The sequence below is a fragment of the Fundulus heteroclitus genome, chromosome 11, assembly GCF_011125445.2.
Source record: "Fundulus heteroclitus isolate FHET01 chromosome 11, MU-UCD_Fhet_4.1, whole genome shotgun sequence".
Taxonomy (NCBI): Eukaryota; Metazoa; Chordata; class Actinopteri; order Cyprinodontiformes; family Fundulidae; genus Fundulus; species Fundulus heteroclitus.
Window position 1 is genome coordinate 1,740,606 of NC_046371.1, and position 8,335 is coordinate 1,748,940.

The 8,335-nt window shown below is 48.8% G+C and overlaps 2 long non-coding RNA genes across 2 annotated transcripts; both read right to left on the reverse strand.

Annotated features, from left to right (window-relative positions):
- Nucleotides 1-213: 213 nt before the first annotated feature.
- Nucleotides 214-1,132, reverse strand: LOC118564446. Its single transcript, XR_004931853.1, has 2 exons — nucleotides 534-1,132; nucleotides 214-334 (listed from the first exon to the last, which is right to left on the reverse strand). It is a non-coding gene; the product is annotated as an uncharacterized LOC118564446 (long non-coding RNA).
- Nucleotides 1,133-6,896: 5,764 nt separating this feature from the next.
- LOC118564494 lies at nucleotides 6,897-7,319 on the reverse strand. The gene is made up of 2 exons (XR_004931883.1): nucleotides 7,217-7,319; nucleotides 6,897-7,017 (listed from the first exon to the last, which is right to left on the reverse strand). It is a non-coding gene; the product is annotated as an uncharacterized LOC118564494 (long non-coding RNA).
- Nucleotides 7,320-8,335: the final 1,016 nt, after the last annotated feature.

The window sequence follows — 8,335 nt, forward strand, 5'->3', positions numbered from 1 at the left end:
AGTTCTGGAGTAATAGGACCAGGTTAGATTCTTTTAATTATTTTTATTCTTTACGAGAAGTCAGGAGAATGAAGCCAAAGGGATACAAAAATAAAAATATTACGAATATAAAGTATATTCTGAGTGTAGTGGAGGTTCCACGTTTTAAACTTGAGGCTGGTGAAGAATTTACACTCGCCACTGTGTGTCGATCAGGACAAACTGAGGAGGGGATTTTCTGGTTTGAGTCTCTCTTTAATTGCAGTTCAGCAGCAATACAAACATGCAGTATGAGGTAGGCTTGGAGATGGAGAGGTAGGTAGGGTATTGGTACGATTGGGTATGTGTGTGTGGTCTAAACATAACAGAAATAAGCCCACATTAAGTCACCTCATACATTGAACAAATGCTACTACCGAGAGCTAGCAGGCTTACTCACATGGAGTAATTAAAAGTTGCAATAAACCGGCAACTCGTACACTACAACATCAGCATGTAATACAGACCGAACTACAAAGTAAACTGCCTTAATACATTCAACAACAAGCACTTACATTCAGTCAGGAACGCACATAGACCCCAACCGGAGCCGTCAGCAGCAGCTGCACGTCTCCTCCCTCAGAGCTACAGTGCTTCTGCAGCTGCTGCATGTACTATTCGAACTCGCCACCGGGTGGCGCACCTCCCCTTCCCAAACTAAAGTAATAAACACTAGAGCCTTTGTAACAGCCGCCCCCAAATGTATGAAGTACATTTGTTTCAAACAAAGGCGATGAACTAAGTCTTTGATGATGAATCATGGCCGCCGGCCTCTTCGGGTGTTACCGGAAGAACAATCATCCTCGCTACCGGTCGAGTATAAACTCGATCTTTAACTCGAACATCTGCTGACCTGATGTGGCCGTCAGCGCTGGGGTGAACTTTAGTCACTCGTCCAACTGGCCAAAGGGCTCTGGGAAGTTGAGGATCCATGAGCATGACCACAGCATTTTCGCTCAGGTCAGGTTGGGTGGTCTGCCACTTCTGTCTGACATGTAAATTGGGAAGGTATTCCCTGACGAATCTGGACCAGAACTGATCGGCCAACGCCTGGGAGTGCCGCCAGCGGCGTCTGCTGGGAAGTTCAGTTGCAGGGTACACAACCTGAGGCAGCGACCCATCAACAGGTGGTTTGGTGTCACTGGGTCTGGATCAGCGATGCTGGAGGAAACGTAACCTAATGGCTTCGAGTTCAGAATTCGGGCAACGGTTGAGCCCCGACGGTGGCATACAGAGCCGTTTTCACCGAGCGTATTTCTCTTTCCCACACTCCGCCGAAATGAGGGGCGCCAGGGGGATTAAACTTGAAAGCAATCTTTTGCTTGGCGAGGGCCTGCTGTAGGTCCGGAGACATCTTTGCCATGGCTTGAAGTAACTCTCGTTCCGCTCCACAGAAGTTAGTTCCTCGATCTGAGAGGATTTCCGAGGGCGTACCCCGACGGGCTATAAATCTTCTTAAGGCCATGAGGAAGGAGTCAACATCAAGGTGGGTGAGGATATCAAGATAGACTGCCCTGGTAGTTAAACACTTAAAGATGATACCCCATCGTTTCTCGTTGCGCCTCCCAATTCTGACCTGAAATGGTCCGAAACAGTCTGTCCCTGTGGAGTAAAAAGCAGGTTTGAAGAGGCGGAGACGCGCAGCGGGCAAATCAGCCATCTGAGGAACGGTAGGATTGGCCTTCCAACGTCTGCAGTCAGAGCATCGGGACTGATACCGTCGAACCGCTTCTCTTCCTCGCAGTATCCAGAAGTTCCGACGTATGTCCGCAAACAATCGCTCAGGGCCTGGATGACACAAACGTCGATCGTAATCCTGTATTAACAGTCTGGTGAATGGGTGGTTCGGATCTAGAACGATGGGATGCACCGCTCCCAGCTCCAGGTCCTTCGCGTATCTCAGCCGACCCCCTACTCTGATTTCTCCGTCTTCATCCAACTGGGGTGCTAAGGCACGCAACCTACTGTTGTTAGCAACCGGCTTGCCAGAACTCAGACGCCTGATCTCTTCGGGAAAGCTATCGTGTTGTATCCTCTTGACAAGGTGTCTCTCCGCTTTGCGATAGTCCTCCGCACTCAGGTGTCCATCTTTGCCATCCGCCGTATGCAGAGTCTGGGCCGTGGACTCAAGCAATTCCTGCCAGTCCTTATAGGTTTCAGGGTCGGCGTTCGAGGAGGTAATCGTTGAAGTTACACCACAAAAGACTGATTTCCGCAGCTCAGTGTGTTCCTCTTCCAGTGGGGTGGCTGGATCGGTAGGCCAGCAATCTGAAGTCTGGAGTAGAAAGGGGGGTCCTTGGTTCCACCGGTTCGGCTCAGACAGATCCTTTAGGGTCTTACCCCGAGTGATGTCGTCAGCCGGATTTCTGGCGGAATCGACATAACGCCAGGACTTCAAGTCAGTTAACTCTTGAATTTCGGCCACTCGGGTGCCCACAAATACTTTATAGCGACAGGAGCCTGCAAGGATCCATCTTAACACTGTGGTGGAATCTGTCCACAAGGTTGTAGTGTCGATCTTCAGGGTAAGCTCTGCGTTCAACAGCTTAGCTAGTTGGGCTCCTGTTAGGGCTGCAGAAAGCTCCAACCGGGGTATGGACAATTGTCGCCTGGGTGCCACCCGTGAGCGAGCGAGGATAAAGGATAGGTGTACTTGACCTTGACTATCCTCAGACCTGAGGTACGCCACCGACCCATAAACCTGTTCCGAAGCATCACAGAATATGTGTACTTGTCTGTTGATGATTGAAGCATCATCAGCTGCCTGTGTGTAATGTCTGGGTAAGGTAACTTGGGGAAGTAGTTGAAGTTCACTTTCCCAATGTGCCCACAGCTGCTGGACATCCAGAGGGAGCAGAGGGTCATCCCAATCCCGCCGCTTCTCCCACAGCTGACGAACCATCACCTTGGCACGGGTCGTGTATGGCAAGATGTAACCCAGGGGATCGTACTGGGAGGCGAGAACCTTGTAGATGTTCCTCATGGTCAATGTCCCATAACTGAGGGGACGGTGTTTGTAACCGATGAGGTCTTTTTGAGGGTTCCAACTAAGTCCAAGTGTGCTTTCCGATGGATCGTGCTTGTCTTGTGCCAGCCAGAGCTCTGTCGCAGGGGAACGGGCCTCACTTGGTAAGTGACTGATCACCTCCGTTGCGTTACTTGACCATTGACGAAGGTCAAATCCTGCGGAGAGGAGCAACGCCCGGAGCTTATCCACCAAGGCTCTGGCTGTCTCCACAGATGCTAAGCTTTGTAGCCAGTTGTCAACGTAGAAACACCGCTCCACCGAAAACCGCACATCCTCTCCCTCCTGACTGTGGTCAGTGACGTGACGCTGGAGGGCATATGTCGCACAACAGGGGCTACAGGTGGTGCCAAAGGGAAGCACCTGTCATTCATAAATGTCTGGTGGTCGGTCTTTAGCCTGATCCCGCCACAAGAACCTCAAAAGGGGTCTATCTTCTGGGAGGAGGCGAACTTGGTGGAACATCCCTTTTATATCGCTGCTGATGGCGACGGCATGTTCCCGGAATCGAATCAACACCCCCAGAAGTGATGCACTGAGGGTAGGTCCAGGTAGTAGGAAGTCGTTGAGGTTGAGGCCTTGGTACCGGTGAGAGCAATTGAACACCAGCCTGTTCTTGTGGTTATGGCTCACCATATGATGAGGAATGAGCCACGACTCCCCATCAGATGTAGTGTCTTGGGGGTCCAACTTCGCCACACTACCAGCCTGGACCAGCTTCCGAATCTCCTCCTGATATGTGTTAGCCATCGTTGGGTTCTTACTCAATCTTTTCTCATTGCTCCTCAAGTTGAACATCACTGATTCGGGAGAGGCTTTAAGAACAGGCATATTTTTCTTCCGTAGCAGTGGTGTAGCGTAACGAAGAATCCCATCCACGCACACCCGTTCCGTTCTCTTCTCCAACAGGTCCACAGCTTCTTGATCCAGCTTGGAACGAGCCACTGTCTTTTCGTTCTGGTAGGGAAGAACATCAGTCTGCCAGAGTTTCTCCACATTCTTCAGTAGGTCCGTATTAGCGTGGTAAACAGATGTAAACAAACACTGGGCGTGTTGGAGACCACTGCCCTCTGATCTCATCGGTCCTTGGAGAGCCCATCCGAGCCTGGTTCTGACTGCTGCTGGCGCACCCGGTGGACCCAACCTAATTGGCTCAATGGGGGTAATGAGGTGAGGGTTGTCTGTACCAATGAGGATCAGAGGCTGTGCATTCTTAAAAGCATGTAGAGGCAGATCGGACAAATACCTGAACTGCTTCTGGAGTCTGTCAATTGGGTAGGACTGTTCTGCTAGGACCAGACGATCAGCGGTGAAGGCTCCATTCACCGTGAAGCGGCTGCGACTGCTGAAGGAAGGAGATATGTGAAAAGAGACTGAAGCGCCTTTCAAAATTTGAATATCCTGCCTTATGGTAAAATGGTAAATGGTAAATGGACTGAACTTATATAGTGCTTTTCCAGTCATGTTGACCACCCAAAGCGCTGTACACTATAGCCACATTCACCCAGTCGCTCTCACTAACGCACACACATTTATACACCGAGACGCAGCTCGGTAGGCAACTTGGGGTTAAGTGCCTTGCCCAGGGGCACATCGACATGTGGCAGGGGGAAGCTGGAATCGAACCTACAACCCTCAGATTGCCAGACGACTACTCAACCCACCAAGCCACAGTCGCCCACGAGGAATGGTTATGGTTCTTAAATGCAGAGTCTCTGGGGTTCCCTGTAGACCAAGCTTGTGAGCAGCAGGGGGCAGGAGCATGGTGCGCTCAGAACCATCATCGAGAATGGCATATGTTTTGAGACTCTGATTTCCATGATGCAAAGTGACTTGGACCACCTTCAATAAGACTCTGCCGCCCTCTAGTGGTCGATCCAGGTACAGCATATCAGTGGCGGTACTGATGAGGCAACTCTCCTCTTTAGTTGTCTCCTTCTTATCTCTGGTGTTCACATCATGAAGCACCTGAAGGTGTCTCCCCTGACACAGGTTACAGGGTTTTCGAAGATCACATTGGGCTGCATGATGAGATCTTGCACAGCGCCAGCACCTATCGTGGTCCTTTATCCACTGCGACAGTTGGTCCTTGGACAACTTCTGAATGTCCGCACATTGGCTGAGATAATGATGAGTACTTCCACAGTATGGGCAATAACGGTTTGATTTAATGCCTTTGTTCCCCGAAGTCCTGGGAATGGAACTTTGGTTCCATGCAGCACCGTCGTGACTCTCTTCTTCTGAGTTCCTAATTTGTCTTTATTTCCTGTTCCAGAATCATAATTGTCTGAATTATGACACCAGGTTTCATACTGAAGCCATTCAGCAAAATCCACTAAAGTGTAGACTGCATTGGGATGGTGGAACATGGCTCGACGGAAGTCTGCACGCCGCTCTGCAGGTAATTTACTCAGCAAGCGGGCCACATGAGATCCACATCTCAGCTCGGCGTCACCCTCTGGTCCCAAGGTTCTGAGTAACCCAACCAGCGACTGAACTTCGAGGGCAAACCTGTCAAATGTCACTCGGCGGACGTCTGGCGCATCCATTACCCCAGCAATCCTATTCAATGCCATCTGGTGCGGCTGGCCAAACTTTTTACTTAGAGCCTCCATCGTGTCTGAGTATGGGGTGGCGGAGTTCAGATAAGAATCTGCTATGAGTTTGGCTTCCTCGAGTTTGAGGTGGTCCACCAGGATCTGATACTTGAACAGCTCTGTTCCATCAGGTGGTAATAGATTAGTCAGAGCTATCTTCAACCGAGCAAAGTCACTGGGGTCTCGTCTAGCGAAGTAGGGAATACTCGGTCTAGGTCCTCGATAGGTTTGTTCCGTGAGAACTGGCAACGTTGAAGGGGGGTGCAAACTCGTTCGATCCCAGCCTCTTGCCTTCGACGATGCCCGAAGATCTGTCGGCCTCTTCTCTCGTGGCGTGGCGGATCTACAGAACCGTGGCTTTCTGGCTTGTGCTGCCGTGCTCTGATCCTTTATGAGCTGTAAATCACTCATCAGCTTTTCCAACATGATCGAGACGGGCTGTGCTGATGGAGAACATTCAGCCTCCTCTTCTGTCTCGGGCCACGGGGGAGGATCAGGCCATTCCTCCTCCTCTTCCTCTCCATTTCCCCGCCATGTCGAAGGGGGTGGCGGTGCATATATTGGTGGTGGGATTTCGAACTGTTGCTGGAACGTAGCTGTGCTCTGTGAAGAATATCCCAGCCTCCTCCTCATTTCTTCCTTTAATTCTCTGAGTTCGGCCAACTCCGAACGTACTGCTTCTTTAGACCGTTCATATTCGGCTCCCTGCCTCCTTAACATCTCCAGCTCTGAGCGGTATGGTGAGAAGGTCGGCGTCAACTGCCTGTGATGCGATGATAGTGCAGAATAATCTTTGCTGTCCTCTTCTGCCACGCTCTTCCGCCGTTGTGGTTCGGTAATCGTCTGTTCTGGGGAACCAACCCACTCATCTACCGTAATTTCCCACTGACTACTGGGCCATCCGACTTTAATAGATGGGGGGGTGAGGGGTGTCATCTTGGCAGCTCCCTCCTCTGGCGGCGAATACAAGCTATCATCACATCTCGTCTCAGCTCGTACTCCTCGATAATCAAACAGAGGCTGAAACCAGTGTCCCATCTTGCTGGTTTCATAATCCTTTAAGTATGAAGGTGGGCGGGTTTGCCGCTTCGGTCTAACTGCTGCATCACGGCTGAACTGCATGCTGAAACAGGGGTAAGAGTCCCAATCCGGCTCGAAGGACCAAATTGTAGTGGAGGTTCCACGTTTTAAACTTGAGGCTGGTGAAGAATTTACACTCGCCACTGTGTGTCGATCAGGACAAACTGAGGAGGGGATTTTCTGGTTTGAGTCTCTCTTTAATTGCAGTTCAGCAGCAATACAAACATGCAGTATGAGGTAGGCTTGGAGATGGAGAGGTAGGTAGGGTATTGGTACGATTGGGTATGTGTGTGTGGTCTAAACATAACAGAAATAAGCCCACATTAAGTCACCTCATACATTGAACAAATGCTACTACCGAGAGCTAGCAGGCTTACTCACATGGAGTAATTAAAAGTTGCAATAAACCGGCAACTCGTACACTACAACATCAGCATGTAATACAGACCGAACTACAAAGTAAACTGCCTTAATACATTCAACAACAAGCACTTACATTCAGTCAGGAACGCACATAGACCCCAACCGGAGCCGTCAGCAGCAGCTGCACGTCTCCTCCCTCAGAGCTACAGTGCTTCTGCAGCTGCTGCATGTACTATTCGAACTCTCCACCGGGTGGCGCACCTCCCCTTCCCAAACTAAAGTAATAAACACTAGAGCCTTTGTAACACTGATATTAAAGTCCCTCTGAAACTGTTTAAGTGAGTGAGTCTAACTGCAGATTTTCCACATTCAACATGGCGGACGCTCTGATGCATCCGCAGCAGGCAGACCCCGCCCAACGAGGCGTCTATGTATATAATGTCTATGGAGCATAACAAGTCGTAATTGGTTGATATTCAGGAAGTGGGCGTATCGTAGGGAGGAGACAGGAAGCAGTTCTGCTAATCAGCTTCAGCTTGATGTGCATCAAACCTTCTTATAATGATATTTCTTATGCCTAAAATGTACTGCAATTCTAACCCCATTAATTCCATAAAGTAATAATCTCTATTTTCTCAGTTTATCTACTCAACCCTAGTTGTATTCTATCTCTACCTGTTTGAGACAAACCTTTGAACTGTAATATCTTCCTGCGAGTAGTAACCCATTGTTTGTCTTTAAAAACATCTCCCACCGTTCATTTAACTGCTCCATACAGCTCTAGATGAAAACGTTATAAGACTTTAAACCTGTTTCATTCATCTAAGATTTGTTTAATTAATAATACACACAATTACACTTTTAACCTGTTCTAGGTTGTCCTGTGTTTAGTCTAACCTTAAAAAATTTAAGCACACATTACTCAGAGTGATTTTCTTACATTCTCATTTATCCATTATTCTTATTGCCTTTCCTACAGTTCTTCCAAATTTAGGCCACTGTGTTTGTGAAATTTCATCACCCAGGTATCCGTAAATCATTATTTTATGTTTGCACGACATCTTGTCCCAGCAGATTAATGATGTGAATAAATCAAAAGTTTTCTCCATCCCTAAAATATGCATTTTCGTATCATTATCAATTGCTATCGTGATTATTGAAGAAATTGTGTAGGTCCTTCAAACCCTTTAAATATTGACCACCTGTGGTCGTCAGCATTCATTTTGTTCCTCTATTAATTCTCTGTTCATCT